At 30.7% G+C, this 20,141-nt stretch overlaps 1 pseudogene; it reads left to right on the forward strand.

Moving 5' to 3' along the window:
- Nucleotides 1-3,782: 3,782 nt before the first annotated feature.
- Nucleotides 3,783-19,840, forward strand: LOC129319542 (probable leucine-rich repeat receptor-like protein kinase At1g35710; annotated as a pseudogene).
- The last annotated feature ends 301 nt before the right edge of the window (nt 19,841-20,141 follow it).

Here is a 20,141-nt window from a genome sequence, read left to right on the forward strand (position 1 = left end):
TAGTGGTGATGAGGAGTTGAAAACCAAGACCATAACAAAACAAAAAACGTAAGCTACTCCTAACACAACTTGCAAACTAGACGAACTGAGAAATGAGTCTCGCTCTGTGCTCTCTGGCGAACTTTCCAAGGCTCACTGAAAAGAGCTGGCGATTGTTGGAGGAGGCTGACCTGTCGCAAAGAAGCAAGAAGAAAATTAAAGGAGCTTTTGATGAGGAGGGGGAAGGGGCTGTGGGGGGATCACCTAGGTCATTTCGCAATATGCTCAAAGGTGTTAATGCAGGGGAAGGAAGCTTAAAGACACGGGATGGTGTGATGGAAGAGGATGAGATACTGGAATCAATCAAGTCTGAGATTAAGGTGGTGAAGCATAAGCAAGGTATGTTCAATTCTTTAGTTTGTCTTGTCTGAGAGGGCTCTTGGCAAAATCAGGAAGCCATATGAGTGGAGTTTGATCGTGAAATTGTTGGGAAAAAGGGTGGGAAGGCGAACTATTAAGGATAGAGTACAGAAAATGTGGGCGAAGAAGGGTACGGTTTCTATTATAGATTTATCAAATGACTATTATATTGTGAACTTTTTTGCTGTTGATGATTTTGAACTAGCATTGCTTGGGGGGCCTTGGATGATTGCAGATTATTATCTCACAGTGCGCAAATAGAAACCTAATTTTGATCCTAGAACTGGTACTATTGATGATGTTTTAGTTTGGGTGAGATTTCCTGATTTACCATTAGAATATTATGATGAGGATTTATTGGAGGCTATGAGGAATGAAATAGGTTAAACAATCAGAGTAGATTTATCTACATCTCTAAGATCCAAGGGAGGCTATGCAAGGGTAGGAGTGCAGGTGGATTTGAAGAAGGCATTACTTCCAGGATATATTATAGATCAGAATGAGAGGAGAATTGAGTATAAAGGACTCTATCTTTTGTGTTATTGTTGTGGGAAGTATGGTCATACTGAAAGGGAATGCAAGGAGAAAGGGAGTGCAGTTCAGGTTGGGGAAGAGAAAGTGATGGAAGGGATGAACAGTGAAGCTAGGAAGATTGGAGGTCGGTCTGTTGTTAATAGGGGTAGAAGAGGTGGGCAAGGTCGTAATGGAAGAATGAACTCAACTGAATTGGGGGGTTGGTGGGTCTAGGTTTACCAATCTAGCGAGTCTGGAGGAGGATGTTGCTATTGGGTTTGGTAATAAGGTGAAGGTGTCTAATCCTGTTGATCACTATGTGAAGGAGAAGGTATGGGTTAAGGGGACAAAGAAGGCTGAGGTTGGTGAAAATTTTTGTAGGGCTATGATTTTAGTTGAGGAGCAAAAATATAGTTCCTTCATGTAAGGTACAGGTCGTGAGAAGGAGGGCGATGGAGGGTAAGGGGAGTATGGAGGAAGATCTATCTCAAGAGGAGGTTAAGGTTGGTGAGTGTGGGGAGTTAGTTTGTGAGCCCCTTAAAGAGGTGGATCCAAATACAATTCATATTCCATCCGTGCTGGGGGTGGAATCAGTGGAATATGTGGAGTGGAAGGGACAGCCCCCTGAAGAAGTTGTTCGGTGGGAAGTTAAAGATGTGGAGCCCATGGAGGATGAGGGGGATGGGAATGGAGGGATGCAACTGCTATGATGAATTTAGATTAATTGTTTTAGCTTGTATTTGTTGATGGATCAAAAAAATACTTGTGTGGAACTGCCAGGGTGCAAGAAGCAAGAAATTTATGCGACAGTTAAGGATGATTGGGAATGACAAAAACCCTGACATTGTTGGTCTTCTTTGGACAAGAGTTGAAGGGGTAAGAGCTGCTGATGTTTTCAGGAGTTTGGGTTCTAGAGATTCGTTGATTGTTCCTGGCAGTGGTTTTTCAGGTGGTATTTGGATAACGTGGAGGAGTGAACGAGTTTCAGTTAGTTGTGTTAAACAAAATTCCCAATTTGAACACTTATCTGTCAAATATTGTAATGAAGAGAGTTGGAAGTTGACTGTGGCTTATGTTTGCCCTAGAGAAAGTGAGAAGAGAATGTTTTGGGAAGAGATGAAGGAGCTTGCAGCAGAGTTGTATGAGCCGTGGGCATTAATTGGAGATTTTAATGATATAAGGATGGAAAATGAGAAGACAGGAGGGGCTCCGGTGAACATGAGGAAATGTAACCTGTTTGATGATCGTATTAGTAACTGTGGCTTATTGGAGATTGGTGCTTGGGGAAATCATTTTACTTGGAAGGGCCCTCTAATTCCAGGTTATGAGAGAGTTTTTGAAAGACATGATAGAGGCCTGTGTTAATGATATTTTGAGATGTCACTTTCAGGAGGCTATTATTAAGAATTTAGTTCAGTTGGACTACTCAGATCATTGTCCGATGTTGTTGTGTCTCAAGGAAGTTCCTAGTGGTTATAGGGCTTGACCTTTCAAATTTGAAGCAGCATGGATGTTAAATGATGATTTTAATAGAGCAGTACAGGAGGGCTGGAAGGTGGAAGGTAATGTGAATTTGAAGCTGGAAGGGTTAGCTCGAAACTTGAGGGGTTGGAATTAGGAAGGCTTTTTTGATATTCATAAGTGGAAGAGGTGTTTGCTGGCTAGGTTGGATGGCATTCAAAGGAAGATGAATGGGATAGGTAAGCCTCTCTATCATCTTGTTAGGCTAGAAAGGGATTTGCATTATGAGTTAGAGGAAGTTCTTAAGCAAAAAGAGGTTCTTTGGTTTTAGAAGTCTAGGGGGGAATGGATAAATGATGGAGATAGAAATACCAAATTTTATCATGTTCATACTCTGGTTAGAAGAAGAAGGAATAAAATAGCAATGCTTAAGCGAGAGGATGGAGCTTGGGTTGAGGATCAAGCTATGCTCAAGTCGATGGTGAGAGAATTTTTTCATCATTTATTCAAGCAGGAGGAGGAAAATAGAGGAGGAAGATGATGAGGTGATATAATCTTATGTTTCTTACCCGAAGTTAACTTCTAAAGAGTGTGAGAGGATGAACAGGAGTGTTTCTAATGATGAGATAAGAGAAGCAATGTTTTCAATAGGAGCGTTTAAAGCTCCAGGGTCGGATGGCTTTCCCGCTTTGTTTTTCTAAAAGGAGTGGGATTGGGTAGGGCAGGAGGTCTATAATTATGTGAGGGATGTGTGGATGGGTAAGGAAGATATGAGTGACATCAATGAAAAACTCTTATTGTGCTTGTACCAAAGGTAGAGAGGCCTGAAAGTCTAAAGCAGGTGAGGCCAATTGCTTTATGCAATGTTTTTATATAAATGCATTCCTAAGATTTTAGTAAGAAGATTAAGGATGGTTATGGAGAAGTTGGTAGCTCTAATCAAGTTAGCTTTGTCCCTAGGAGGCACATATAGGATAATATTATTATTGCATAGGAATTGATACAAAGTATAAGGACAATGAGGAGTAGCAAAGGTTTTTTGCCATTAAAATTGATTTGGAAAAAGCATATGATAGGCTAAGATGGAGTTTTATTAGGGAGATGTTGGAAAAGATTGGGATAGAGGAGGAGATTGGAGAGTTGATAATGAAGTGTATATGTACAATTTCTTCTCAAGTGTTATGGAATGGGGAGAGGACTGAGGTGTTTAAGCTTACGAGGGGTATAAGGCAAGGGGATCCATTATCCCCTACATTTTTTGCTTGTTATGGAGAAGCTGACTTATATGATTCAGCAAGCAAAACAAGATGGAAGTTGGAAGACTATCAGAGTAAGAAGGGGGTCTTGAGGTTACTCATCTTATGTTTGCGGATGATCTTATTTTATTTCGTGAGGCTACTGAAGTTCAAATGGGGGTGGTTGTTGAGGTGTTTGTGAGACTTTGTAGCTGGTCTGAGCAGAAAGTTAATTATGGGAAATCAGCTATCTTTTTCTCAAGGAATGTGGCTAGGTCATTAAAGAAGAACTTGGTTGAAATGTCAGGATTTAGGGTAACTAAGGACTTGGGGAGATACCTTAGGGTTCCATTATCCTTGCTAAGGGTAAGGGGAGAGAGCATGCAGTATGTGGTGGAAAGGGTGAAGAAGAGACTTGCAGGGTGGAAGATCAATTGTCTTAGCTTGGCAGGAAGGGTTACTCTTGCAAAAATCTGTGATGGGTGCTATTCCTATATACCCAATGATGATTTCTTCGTTACCTAAAGCTGTGCGAAGGTCTGCAAATTGGTGTGCTGATGGAATGGTAAAGGTTGGATTAAGGTTGCTGGAAGGTTTCGACGGTGGATATTGTGCATCTTAAGGTGTTTGAGGAGTTTGAAAGGGATAAGATGGTGTGTGGTGTCGGGCGCTTCTCCTGGAGCAGGTTTGAGTTAGTTTTTGTTTTTTTTGGGCTTTGGGCCCTTTAGTACCAAAAAAAAAAAAAAAACATAAGCTACTCCAAATCAAATTGGAAGTTTTAAAAATGTCAACTACCGCAAACATGTCTGATAACAATGTCATTGAATCTCAGCAAAACAAGTTGGTAGAGCCACATACACGTTCCTTCCACTTTGGTTGAGTTATAAGCAATCTTAGGTTCTTAGTTTGTTCCTCGAATTCTTTCTTAGATAAAATTCCCTCTTCAATATAATTTTGGATCAAGGTGCATTTTTTTCCTGAACAATTCTTCGAGAAGTATCCGGTGTTCTAAATTATTTATTGTAGTAATTTTGCTTTTAAAGTAATTAAAATGTATTATATTTGATGGTCAAATAGTTTAGAACTATTCTTCAAGAAGCACCCAGTGTCTTAAATTATTTGTCGTAACAATTTTACCTCTAAAGTAATTTAATCATAAACATATTTAATAGTCAAATAGTTACAACGCAAATAATATAATTTAGGACATGGGGTATTTTCAGAGAATTAATTTAAAGTAAAAATGTACCTTAACTTTGATCAACTTTGATCCACCTGACTGACATTTTTAATTATATTTAAGTTTCAATCAGCATTTTTAACAGTAAACATTGGAGCATTTAACATTAAGGAGAAATATATTACATTTTAATATTTTAAGGGCGAAAATTGTTAAGTAAAAATACATTTTAACCCTATAATTTTATTAAAACGACTATTATGTCAATAATAAAGGAATTTTATTAAACGAGGATGTAGAGATTTATTAATTGATGAGTGAAAATATTATAAAAGAATTAGAAGGTCGAGCATCAACTTGATTATTTGCTTAGATTTTCAAAAGTTTAGTTATTCGTTATTTGAAAATAAAGGTACCACGTTTTCCTTTCGGGATAAGGTTTATCACGAGAAGTTTAATAAGCAACTATTCATCAAAATTTGTTAATAATAAGAAATTTCTTTTGAAACAAAGAACATAGATTATATTAGGGTCAGTTTTTATATTTGCACCAGAAAATCTTCAATTAACCTGAACTACGGCTTTTTATAAAAATATAATTTAGTTAAAAAAAATTAGAATTAAACCAACCATGAATTTTGAAGATTAAACATTATTTAAGTTTAAGGAAATGAGTTTAAACTTAATGATAAGGAAATGACGATAATAAGTAATTTCCAAAGTTGACGTGACTTTTATGCACTTCTATTTTCAATCTCTGACCAAAGACTGAAGACTTTTTAACATTAACGAAGGCCAATAATATTTATAATAAACTCAATATATAAAAGACACAACCGTTTCAAATTGAACATATTTTTGTTTTGTTTTATTTTGAAAAATAACTTTTAAAAATTCATTTATACAATAGTTTTAAAAATTAAAGACCAGGAATAAAATCAAACCGAATTTAAATCTCTAATTCCCAACAGAATATCAGATACTAAATTTCATGAAATTTTTGGATGAATATGATCTAATGACTTTAGAATCATGAGCGAAGAATTAAGCGGGGAAAAAAAAAAAAAAATCTGTACGTCAATGAAGCACGATAATTAAAAAGACGTGCGCATAAATAAGTTTAGGAAAGAAAATGCAATAGCCATTATTGGCCAACCTAGACCCTGCCAGCTTTGCACTCATTTGATCATAAAGGTTGACATAATTATTTAAAGTTTTTAAAGAGAGAATAGACGATTAGCTTATAAAAATAAAACAATAATTTTAAATTTTTTAACATAATTACAAATTTAAGTATTTTGGAATATTTGATAAAATATTCCTAACGATGTTAACAATTGAATTAAAGTGTGAGTTTTAAAAATAAAAATGAAGTTTTTATAATTTTTGAAAAAAAAAAGAGCATACTATCACCAAAGTAAATAAAGCTTTAATGTCCATCCACTTGCTAGAATAATAACAATAACAAAGAAAAATATAATCATGTGATTTATAATTTTATTAATTTTTTACTTTTAATCTCTGTAATTTTTTTTTTTTGTGTTTTTAGTCTCTATAATTTTAACAAGACTGAATGGCATTTATTACTCTAGTTCCTGACAATGTTAAATTACAGGAACCATAAGGATTGAAATATTGAAAACAAATTACATGGTCTTAAAATAAAATTTGATAAAACTATAGAAATCAATGATTGTGTTTTTCATAATAACAACAATAACAATAATTTACCAAATAATGCTAGTAGTAGTAGTTAGATCACACTTATACTAAGTTGACTTTAAAGTGCCCACTACTATGTTTAACTTGCACGCAAGGGGAAATTGACATTTTTCAACTTCGTTGGCCGATCAATGTGCACAGTGCACGGGACCTACTCCTCTTATAATTACTACTCTATTCGTTTAAAAATATAAGATATTTTTAATTGAATTTTACCTTCAATAAAATAGTTACCTACTTTCAAACTAACCCTATTCTTTCATATTTACTCCTATTAAATACCATATAATAAATATAAAATCATTCATTAATAGAGGTATTTTTGAAAAAAAAAAAAATTATATATCTCGAAAGACTAAAAATGCCTTATATTTTTTAACATCAAACTCTTTAAAAATATCTTACATTTTTTAACGGAGGGAGTAAAACATATTCAATTGCTCAAATTCCATCTTATAATATGCATCAAGGCTTCATCCCACTTGAGCAAGGTAAGACTTTTCTTTCACACACACCACAAACTACATTGTTAAAATAGACTCTCCTTTTATATACTTGAACTCGTAAATTTTTACATTGTTCTTCACGTTAACGACCCTTTCCATTTATAAAAGATTATACATTAATTATTAATTAAAAATTGAAAATGTTGTGACTAAAATCTGATAAATTACTGATTAATTGTTTTTATCATTTGTGATATGTATATGCAACTAAGGATATATGAGTAATGAATTCTGAATAAATTTAGACGGTGATAGACAGTTTAACTAACACGTTTGTCCCAGACACTTTTTTTTGCGTCAATGTTTTCTAATAATACTTTAAGAGGGTGTATGATCCATTCGGTGGCATTGAATAATGATAAAAGGACTGTGTGAAGTGTATCAAAATAGAGAAATAAAAGTGATGATGGTATTGTCCTATAATTTTTAGTGCCATGGTTCCTTTTTCTTTTTGAAAATAAAGGCTACCATTTTTTATTTTGAGGGATAAAGTTTTTTTTTGGCCAGCAATTTTGAGGGATAGTTAACCACTGTAAGTTTAATAAGTTCTTATTCCTTATAACTTACTTCTATAAATAATGAGAAATTTCGATCATTTGACAAAAAAAAGGTTATATTATATTTTGGGTCATTTATTATATTGTATTAGAATATCTTCAACATAAGAAGAAATTTAATACAATATGATGAAATTTTCAAAGATAAACTAGACAAGGATAAGAAGATTCTACAATATAGGATTTGTCATAGTTAACTTTCTGTTAGAGTCAAGTCTAGTCTTTAAAAGCAAACCAATAGGCATTTCTTGTTGTATGAGCTCGTATGGGGAGCTTCACAAATAAAGTCTGATTTATAAATCTAGAGGGTTTCCCTCCCAATATGACATTAAACTTTTTTAAAATGAATTTTCTCTTTAGACATTGATACTTTCATTCTTTCATTGAGAGATCAATACCACAAGCAAGGTTATTCATAAAAGGTTCTGACTAGTAATGAATCAAGTGAAGTGCTGTGAATTAGAGCTCTCATGCCCATCAGCTCTTGAATGTCATGAGCCCCATATATTAAAGAGTTTTATAAATAAAGTGTGGTTTATAGTGAAAAATGTTCTTTTTAATAAACTAATCTTTTAGAATATGTTCTTTAGCGTTCTTCACACATTAATCTTTTCTAGGTTCACTCTCCATGACATTCACGTACTTATTCCTTTTGAATGGGTCAAAAGCTATGAATATCATATAGCGATCAACAATGACTACCCACCTCACGGAAGTGCCCCTACTAAATTAGAAAACATTTCACTTATCTTTTTATCAAAATTACACTTTTCCCCTTTTTAAATTGTAATGGCTCCTCATTAAAAAATGAATTGCCCGCACTAACTTTAAAATTATTTTTTACTCTTGTATTTATTATAAAAATAAATTGATTATACAAATGAAATTAATATATATTTTAAAATTCTAATAATTTGTATGTTACTTTAATTACAATTATATTTTCTTAAAAAATCTTAGTAAATTTAATATTTAGCATAAATATTGACGATAACTAGAAGTCATCAATCAATATAAACAATTTAAAATATATATGACACAAGTATACTTTAACAACATTTGACAACCAACGCGTTTGTAAAGGTGATTTCTCTCATAAGGAGATTATATATATGACATTTTAAATTTAATAATACATAGTCAATTATATATATACATATATATATATATATATATTTTGAACTCGTTTTTATATATATATATATATATATAACCATTGATTAAAAATTGAAAATGTTGACTAATTCCCACAAATCAAAGATGATGTGAGTAGTAAAGGTTTTTTTCAGTTAAACAAGTGTTGGGGAGTTAAATCCCAGTCCTTGTATATGTACTACTCCATTTTGAATATAAGATAAATTATCATATATCTTTTTGTTTTTATTTAATTTCAAATTTGAAAAAGCATTATCACAATTTTTCCAAATTATCCTGCATAAAATCAATATTTATTTTTACTAAACAAAATTTTTAATTAATTATAGGGATAATTTAATACATTGTTTTAATTTTAAACATAATTATTATACTTAACTAACTTTTTTAAACTGTGTGAGTTAACTATTTTTTTATATATTCACAAATGGAAAGAAAAACAACTTAATTAGTTGGGAGAGATTTACTCTTTGTCTTCCTTAAGGGAGATAATGTTTGCGGTTAGCGTTAGCAGTATCTTTTTTTTTTTTGTTTTGGCCATAATGTTGGCAGTATCTACTCTTTATATTATAAAAATAAAAAAGTAATGTCAGTCACCAGCAGACAGCTTAACTAACATGTTTTCTAAAGATATGTTATTTGATATTGAATAATGATGAAAGAATCTGTGGTGAAAATATCAAAATAGAAAAATTAAAACTGATGATTGGCATCCTACAATTTTACTTATACTTTTACTTCTTTTCAACTTTTTCTTACACTGCTCATCAATCCAAAATAGAGGAAAAAAGTTACGGTAAAAAGTTGGGAAGATAAAAGAAAATATGTCTCAAATGGCAATAGTAGTTGATAATTTTACTATGCAACGATCATAAAAATTTTATTTGTTAATGATTGAGGGTTCATATTATGGGGATAAAAAATCATATTAAAAAAGTGCTGTTAATTGAATCCAACAATGCTCCGATCTAATCAAGTAACACTAAACATTATATAATTATATTAAAAAAATATAATTTTTTTTTGTCTGAAATACATTGAAATTTGAATTGCTTAAAATAAACTAAAGGGCAACAAATTTTAACTTTTGTTCCTCAAATCTAAACTTTCGATACAACCAGATTTGTTTATCTTTGATTACATGAAAGAAATGGAGATAATAAGGAATTTTCAAATTTTGACGTGATTTTTATGCACTATTTTTCCAGACATAAGACTTGTACGCATTTATGTTATGTCGCTTTGGCCAAAAAAAGAAAAATGTTATAACCTAGTTGACACGGCAATTATATGTCTATCCCACTGCATTCCATGAAGTTGCTGGATGACCATGGTCCAGTCAATGAAGCACAACAATTAAAAAAAAAAACAAAGAGCAGTAAGAAAATAATAATAACAATTAATAATGGCTTTATAAAACTTAATTTTATTCGACTATGCACGCCTCGTCAATGAAGCAGACCAATAAAAAAGACGCGTAAGAAAGTGAAGGAAAATGAAACTAGTTTGCTTGCTATAAAGACCCTACTTGTGCCTTCATTTGATCATAACAATCTATTCATCAACTAATTATTGATGATGGCAATCTCCAATAATGTTATGTCAGTTCCTCCAACAATGGTTGTAATAATGGTCTTATTCCTATTTTATGATGCTGCTGCCTTTGTAGAAGAGGAGAAACATGCCTTGATTCAGAGCAAATGGTGGAATTATTATTATACAACTCTAGGTACCACAACATCTCGGGTAACCCCTGTGAAGGGGACGAGATCACTTGGAATGACTTTGGAAGTATTATTCAGATTTGGACACTAGCCAACACTCCACAGCAACCTCGCCTTGCGGATCTAAAGTTCACTGCATTACCTAATCTAGAATCCCTACACCTCCATGGAATCGGGTTGATGGGTAGCATTCCAACTCAAATTGAAACTCTTCGCAATTTGACCTATCTGCGGTTGTCTAATAACAATCTTACTGGTGAGTTGTTAATTAGCTTCAGTTATTTAGAATTAATGGATTTGAGTGGAAACAAGGATTTGCTTAAACCTTTCTTTTGACTTTGGGTTTTATGAGCAATCTCAATTATTTATATTTGCCCGATCAAATTCTTTTAAACATGAGCTACCCTCTTCAATTCAATATTTGATGAAACTATATAATAGCAGCTTTGTGGTTCTTATATAAAATGTTAGTTTTATGAGAAATAAATTGTTGGATTTGAGTGGAAACAAGGCTTTCATGGAGTTTTTCTTTTAACTAAGTTTTATGAACAATCTCAAATGCCTATATTTGTCCTCACATTATTTTCAATGGTGAGATACTCTCTCCAATTTAATATTAGGAGAATAATAGTAAAGTCCTAAAAGATTTAATTAATGACAATTTAAACCCCTGACAAAATTGTCTAAAGAGTTATAAATATTGATTCATATAGCTACAAAAAAAATATCAATTGCAAACTGAGAGTTACATGAAGAATTTAAATATTTGATTTGTAATTAGAAATTTTTAATTTGCAATTATTTGAATCGATATTTACAATATGCTTTTTGAAAAGTATTATTGATAACCTAGTTGTCATTAATTCCCTTCTTTGGGACTTAACTATGACTTTTTCCCTTTAATATTTGATGAAATATGTTGTTTAATTGCTTGATGGTTCTTAAATAAAATATTAGTTTATAACTAACAAATTTAGTCATTCTAGACTTGATCAAAATTTAGTTTGTTTGTGATTAAAATTACAAGTATCATTATAACTCAAATAGAAGCTCTTCAAAATCTCACTCAATTAAAATGATTGTATTTGAGTGAAAACAAGTTTGGTGGAGCCATTCCAACTCAGATTAGAAGTCTTGGCAATTCCACCTATCTAGACTTGTCTTATAACAATTTTACTGGTAAGCTACATTGATTATCATTCACCTAGAATTGTTGGATTTGAGTTGAAACTAGGCTTTCGTGTTGTCCTTCTTTCAACGTTGGATTTTATGAGCAATTTCAATTACTTATATTTGTCCTCAAACTATGTACTTTGTCTTTAAGCTAAGTGGTTGGAGTTAATGCCTTTTTTGTGTGCAAAACAAAATTAATGAAATAGGTAAATAATTTAAAAATAAATTACGCAATATGATCATGCTTATTTTTCCTTAAATTTTATTAATTTAAACACAATATTTTTAAATTGTTCATATAAATATTGTCATAATTATTTAAAGTTTCTTAAAATGACGGGGGGAGAGAAGACAATCAAATTACAGGGGCTATTTTAAGTTTTTTAACATAATTAAAAATAGAAGTTAATATTTAGAATCTTTAACATAATATTGCTAATGATATATTAAAAATTAGATTTTGAAAATAGAAAAGAGGTGCTTGTGATTTTAGGGGGGGTGATGACATTGCATACACCATACACACTCACACATGATTCTGGAAGATGCAAGGCGGTGGTCAACATGCAAGTGTAGATCCTTCCTGCTATCTCCCAATGATCATTTGGAGATTTTATGTCCACGGTCACTTAATACTTTACCTACTTCAATGAAACTTTGGAAATGAAAAAAAGTTTTACAATAATAAAATGTAAAATACTATGATAGTGACCATTGTTTTCACAACATATTGAAATGGAAAATAATAGTTAGATTTCAAAATATCAAATTAATGATGAAAATTAAGTTTTAAATATTTTTCTAAAAAAATGTGTTGCAAATATTGATACATGATAATTCAAATTCAAGGGTCTCAGTTACAAATAATACATTTTAGTAATTTAGATGTAAAACATTTTAGAATTAATACTTGCAATCAATTTTCGATAATTTTTTTAAATCTAATTGTTATTAATTTTCTATTTTAAGCACCTACACACTGTCATTCTCCCTATCTGAAAAAATCAACTGAAACGCTAATATACTATTTAAAAATCACTTTATAGAACACAAATATGATGTTTTATTATCTTTGTTATTATTCCATTAAGAACCACACATAAAGAAATTGAATCCTTTATTCCCAACAAAATCCGAGATACTACATAGTACATTCCATGAAGTTTCCTGGTTGACTGTGGCCAATGACTTTAGCAATCATGAGAGAAGAACTTAAGCAAAATAGATAAATAATGAGCTGTATGAAAATAATAATAATAACGGCCTTAGGTAAAAAAACAATTTGCTTGACTTTGACCAACCGTCAATATAGCACAATAATAATAATAATAAAAAGATGCGTAAATCAATTTAGGAAAATGAAACAAGAATGACCAACCAAGCTAGCGTTCCATAAAAACACAAGTTTGGGTTTTATATTTATTCTCACTAACTTAGAATTTTTGAATTTGAGTGGAAACAAGGCTTTGAAGAAGCTTTTCTTTCAACTTTGAGTTGTATGAACAATCTCAAGAACCTATATTTATCCTCAAATTATTTTAAATCATGAGATACCCTCTTCAATTTAATATTAGAAGAATGACAGTAAAGTTCTAAAAGATTAATAAATGACAATTTAAATTCCTAACAAAATTTTCTAAATAGTTATAAATATTAATTAAGATAGCTATAATAAGAATCTCAATTACAAACTAAAAGTTATATGAAGAATTTAAATGTTTTATTTGCAGTTAGAACTTTTATTTTTATAATTATTTAAATTGATATTTACAATATTTTCTAGAAAATATTATTGATGACCTAATTGTCATTAATTCCTTCCTTTGGGATTTAACTGTGACTTTTTCCCTTTAATACTTGATGAAATATATTATTTAATTGCTTGATGGTTCTTAAATAAAATATTAGTTTTATAACTAACAATTTTAGTCATCCTAGATCTAATCAAAATTTAGTTTGTTTGTAATTAAAATTACAATTACCATTATGACTCAAATAAAAGCTCTTCAAAATTTCACTCAATTAAAATGGTTGTTTTTGATTGGAAACAAGTTAAGCGGAGCCATTCTAACACAGATTAGAAGTCTTAGCAATCTCACCTATCTAGACTTGTCTTATAACAATCTTATTGGAAAATTGTATTGATTCCACACTTATTAATTAACCTCATCACTCACTTAGAATTGTTGAATTTGAGTTGAAACTAGGCTTTCGTGTTGTCTTTCTTTCAACCTTGGGTTTTATGAGCAATCTCAGGTACTTATATTTGTCCTCAAATTATTTTAAACGTGAGATGCCCTCTTCAATTTTGCAAAATTTTATGAGTTTGATGGTTCTTAAATAAAATATTAGTTTTATAACTAATAAATTCAATTGAACATGAGTTCCTATATATTTATGGTTCTACTATACTTTGCCTTTAAATTTTAGTTTTTTTCATTGAAATTGCAGGTACCCTTATGACTCAAATAGAAGCTCTTCAAAATCTCCCTACATTAAAATGGTTAAAATTGAGTGGAAACAAGTTTGATGATGGCATTCCCACTAAACTTGGAGGTCTTCGCAATCTCATCCATCTAGATTCGTCTGATAACAATCTTACGGGTGAGTTGCCTTCACCCTTATTATTTAACGTTTCTTTAAACTTTGGGTTTCATAAGAAATTTCAAGTACCTATCTTTGTTCTCAAATTCCTTTACACATGAAATCCCAACCCCTTTTAATTTTTTTTTTGGTTGAAATTACAACATCTTCATGTTTTCCTTGAATAAAAATCGTTGGTTCTATAACTGTCGAATTTTGATCAGTTTGATTTTCCCATAATATTTCTAGTTGTATTGCTTTGCCTTTAATTTGGTTGAATTTGAGTGATTGGATTGATAGGTGCCATTTCAAATCATATTGGAAATCTTCACAATCTTATCTATCTGGACTTATCTATTAACAATCTTTCTAATTAACCTCACTCATTTAGAATTATTAGATTTTTGTGGAAACAATGTTTTGGGAAGCCTTTCTTTCAAATTTGGGTTTTATAAGCAATCTCATATACCTATATTTATTCTCATATATATTCTTTTACACCTGATATGCCTTCTTGAATTTGAGGAAATTTTAAGATCTTGATGGTTCATGAATAAAATATTATTTATAACTAACAAATTTATAAGTTTTATAGACAACAGTATGGAAAACAAATGCCTCCAATTTTTCCACATGTCATTGATATTTGGTTCAAAACTTATCTCCTTAGTAAAAATAAGCTCAACAAAATTAGAAGTCAATTAAAAAAGGATGATAATATTATTACGTGTGTACTCCAAAACTAATATACTCAAAAAGAAAATGAATATGTCAAAATTTCCACATTGCATGTAGAACTCTCATCCCTCTAAACAAAGACGACCTCCATACATGTAAATTAAGTTGGAAAGATATGATCAAACCTCCAGAAATTTTAGCACTTCAAAATTCATAAAATTACATAATGAATTATACGTCAAGGTACGAACGAAAGATATCTCTCGAAGTTGGATTTTATAACGACTCTCATTATTGGAAATTCTAGATGTGAGAGCAAAATATTTACCGCATATATATACAATTTTTTTTAAATATCATCATTTTATTTATCAAAATTAATATAAAGAATTTAATAAAATTGAATACTGATTGAACAATGTAAGGAAAATTTCTATCTGTATGTGTGTGTGTTTGATATTTAAAAAAAGTTAAATAGGAGTAAATTGAACTTTTATGGAGTCACAGATGAAAATTTACACGGATGAGGGGATGATAACTAATTTTTTAAGTGTACAATTTGCAGTTTTCACATATTTAACGTCAATTGTTATTTAACATCTGTATGGGCTAGTCAAATAATAATAGTTACTAGTCAGTTGACTTTCCTCACTCGTTAATTAACCTCGATCATTTAAAATTATTGGATTTAAGGGAAATCAAGGTTTTGGTGAAGCATCTTTTCAACTTTGGTTTTAAAAGCGATCTCAGTTGTCTATGTTTGTCTACAAATTCTTTAAACATGATACTCCCTTTTCAATCTAATCTTTGACGAAATTAATTTGTAAGAACTTGATATGATTCTTAAATAAAATATTAGTTTTATAACTAATAAATTGACTAGAATAATTGAGTTCTAATAATATTTCTAGTCCTATTACTTTGCCTTTAAATTTGATTTCGTTTGCAGGAATTCTTCAAAATCTCTCTAATTTGTACATGGATAAAAATAAACTTATTGGTTAGTTACCTTTTACACTTACCAATCTCACTCAATTATAGAATGATTGGATTTGAGTGTAAACAAGTTTGTTGAAGCCACTGCTTCAAATTTGGGTTTTATAACTACTCTCACAGTGGCAAATCTAGATGTGGGAGCAAAATATTTACCAATATAAATACTATTTTCTTAAAAAAATATCATTAAGAAAATGTATCAAAATTAATATAACAAAAAATTTAATAAAATTCAATATGAGTTAAAGGGAAATTTTTTTTCTAGAAGTTTTCCACTAGGTACAACTGATATCCTTAATTTTTAATTGGTGTAATGTTACCCATGAAGTTTAAAAATGTTATGATGCCACCCTACAATGATGTGTCATCAATATTGACCATTATTTGGAAGTGTTAAAGGATAATTTTTTCCCATAAATTTTTCTGAAGGAGTAATTGATATTCTAATAAACTTTTGATTGATGCAATGCTGTTTTTGTGTTATTAACTTTCAAATCAAAAGAAGGATCCAACATAACTTGTTATAACATAAAATTTGAAGAAGATTTTAGGTTAAATTACATTGAATACCTCTAAGTTAAAATATAGGCTAGTCTATCTTACCCTTGGCAAGTATGAACAAGTCTGTATTTAAGCTTGTATAAGTCAATAATTACTCATTGTTTTTGCATCAAAGCAACCTCAGGTAAGACCTCTTGTCAGAATCTAAAATATGAATCATTTTTAATAATGATAATGGACAAGGGTGGGCCTAGGTGTATGGTGGTCAAGTCGAGGTGGCCGTCCCTCCCTCCCCCCCAAAGAAAAAACTCTTGGGTCCTTTTAATATATGCCCATGTATGAGAATGTTTTTCCTAAGGATGAATAAGAGAAGTTTTAATCTACCATGCCACCATACCAATTTTTTTTTTCAGTAAATCCATTTTTCACACATTATTTAATATTAGGCTATTAGCATGTCACTTGATGTTTTATTTATTCACTATTAACATACTAAATAAAATAACAAATATTTTTGGTTCATTGAAAAATTATACTCCCACCATTAAAAAATGTAAGGCATTTTTAACTAAATCTCAGCCTCCCAATAAATTAGTTATGTATCTTCAAACTAATACTATCTTTTCATATTTACCTTTATTTAATATTGTATTTCACTTAAAAATAAATATAAAATTATTTATTTATTAAAGACATTTTTGGGAAAAATTCATTAACTATAACTTGAAGCACTAACAATGCCTCACATTTTTAATCATAAAATACCTTACATTTTTTAATGAAAGAAGTATTATTTTTTAAAAATTTGGCCCCTCACTATCCAAGCTCTAGTTCCATCCCTTATAATAGATTGTTAGATTATTATTCTGATTTAAAAATTAATAACACAACCATTGCACTAATAAAAATTTTAGGATACAACCTGATCCTTCTAAAAACTTTTTACACAAAATTGCTCTTCAATCCATTTAGAATTTTCAACTAATGATCAATGTTGGTAAAACATTATTATAGGGCAAAATTGTATCATTTTTGAAATTTTAGGGTAATATTTGGCTAATGAAAAGTTAAGAATAGCAATTGCAACTATTGAAAAACTTTCAGGGAAAATTTGCCCTTCAACCCGTTGAATATTAATGAAGCAATGTATGGACAAAATTCTATATTATATGCAATTTCTTTCAACTTTGGGTTTTACAAGAAATTATCTTGAGTACTTGTATTTTCATCAAATTCTTCTACACATGAAACCCCCTTTTAAATTTATTTTTTTATGAATTCACAAAATCTTCATGTTTTCCTTGAATAAAAATAATTGGTTTTCTAACTAACAAATTTTAATCACTTTAAATTTGAGTTCTAATAATATTTATTTGTCTTTAATTTTGTTCAATTCATGTAATTTGATTTATAGGTACCATTCCAACTCAAACTGGAGCTCTTTAAAATTTCTCATGTTTAAGGCTTGTCTAATAACAACCTTGTTGGTGAGTTTCCTACTATACTTACCAACTTCTCTCAATTACAAAGGTTGGATTTGAGTGAAAACAAGTTTTGTGGAGTCATCCCGTCAAGTTTGGGGAATATAACCATCCTTACCCATTTTAATTTATCAGCAAATATGTTCATTGGTGACATCCCATCTTCAATTTCAAATTTGGCAATGTTACAAGAGCTTGATTTTTCTAGAAACCAAATCACAAGTCCCATCACCCAAGTCATTGGGATGCTAAGAAATTTAGACACTTTGGATTTGAGTTCCAACAACATTTCTGGTCCTTTTCCTTATATAATCTATTTAACATATTTGAAATCTTTAAATATATCAAATAACAAGATATATGGAAGCATACCATGGGGGATTGAAAGTCTCTCGAATCTACAAGCACTAGACCTCTAGCAAAACAAGTTGAGTAGAAGTTTGCCAACCTTTCAGTCTTGTGATCTTTTAGTTGTCAACTTTAGTCACAACAAGATAAGTGGCAAGATACCAAATAGCTTGAGCACATGTTCACATATGCTGCACATGGATTTGAGCTACAATAGTATCACTGGTAACATACCAAAAGAAGTCACAACAAGATAAGTGGCAAGATACCAAATAGCTTGAGCACATGTTCACATATGCTGCACATGGATTTGAGCTACAATAGTATCACTGGTAACATACCAAAAGAACTTGCTCAGCTAAAATTCATCAGCTTGTCATACAATTTTCTTAGTGGTTAGGTCCCAAAGGAAGTCTACCACAAATTTCCTCATAACATATTAAGTGCTAACAAAGAGTTACATGGTCTAGACAAGAATCATTCTTCCTCTAATTATAAAAAGTTGTATTATTACATGAAGACCATTTTTCTTATGACATTTTTTTTTGTCATCATCCTTCTTGTTTTGGGTTTCATTCTTTTTAAAATTTACAAGAAGAATAAGAAAACCAAAATTGAGAGAACAGCACTAAAGAATGGAGATTTATTTTCCATATGGAATTATGATGGTAAAATTGCATATGAAGATATCATTGAAGCAACAGAGGGTTTTGACATCAAATATTGTATTGGAATTGTTGCATTGAAAAAACTTTATAGAAGTGAATATGAAAATCCATCTTTCGCTAAAAGTTTTCACAATGAAGTGAAGATGTTGACTGAAATCTAACATCATAACATTGTAAAGCTTTATGGCTTTTGTTTACACAAGCAATGCATGTTTCTCATATATGAATACATGGAAAGAGGAAGCTTGTTTTATATATTAAATCAAGAAGATGAAACTAAAGAGCTGGATTGGAACAAGAGGACGAATGCTATTAAAAGAATAGCAAATGCTTTATTCTACTTGCATCACAATTGAACTCCAATTATCTATCGTGACACAACAAGTAGTAATGTATTATTAAACTGAAAGATGGATGCTTTCGTCTCTAACTTCGGCATAGCTAGAATCCTTGATCCCAATTCATCCAATCAAACTCTTCCAATGGGTACTTATGGCTATATTGCTCTTGGTTAGTTTTTTTTTTCCCTCTTTACTATTCTCTTATCATATTGTTTTATATCTTGTATAATTGATTTTTGTTTTATTATTGATAGAGCTTGCATATAACTTGGTTATGATAGAAAAATGTGATATTTATAGTTACGGAGTGGTGGCATTAGAAACAATCATTGAAAAGCACCCTGGAGATTTAATACAATCTTTGACAAAGATCTCTAGCGAAAGCATTTTTCTAAGTGATATCATAGACTCATGTCTCCCGCTTCCCATACAAAGATATGCTCAAGATGTGATTCTTTATGTCACAATAGCATTAGCATACTTGCATCTCTCACCAAAATCTCGACCATTAATGAAACAAGTCACTCACAAGCTTTCTTTTTCCAACCTTGCATCAACTATTCCATTCAATGACATTTCACTTCAGTATTTGATGAATAAAGATGTACATATATTCTAGTAAAAGTCTATGAGAAGTTTGATATATGATTTATTTCTTTCAATTGATATATATATTTGTTTGATTGTCTCCAAAAGCCTTAATTTATTATGTACATGTTTTTTGGCTATAGGTCAGGATAAATATTTTTGATAAACAAAAATAGGATATCCAAATAGAATTAGAAGAAATGTATACAAAAATCCATAAGATTGTATGACTTTTTTTTAAGAGTTTTAAAAGTGTAATTAACAAAACTATTAATAATAATATTTCTATAAAAATTAATGGAAACATTAGGAATACTCATAAGTTGTTAAAA

This window comes from Prosopis cineraria, unplaced genomic scaffold (genome assembly GCF_029017545.1).
Source record: "Prosopis cineraria cultivar Desert tree isolate PC_DT_omini unplaced genomic scaffold, ASM2901754v1 PC9, whole genome shotgun sequence".
Lineage (NCBI taxonomy): Eukaryota > Viridiplantae > Streptophyta > Magnoliopsida > Fabales > Fabaceae > Prosopis > Prosopis cineraria.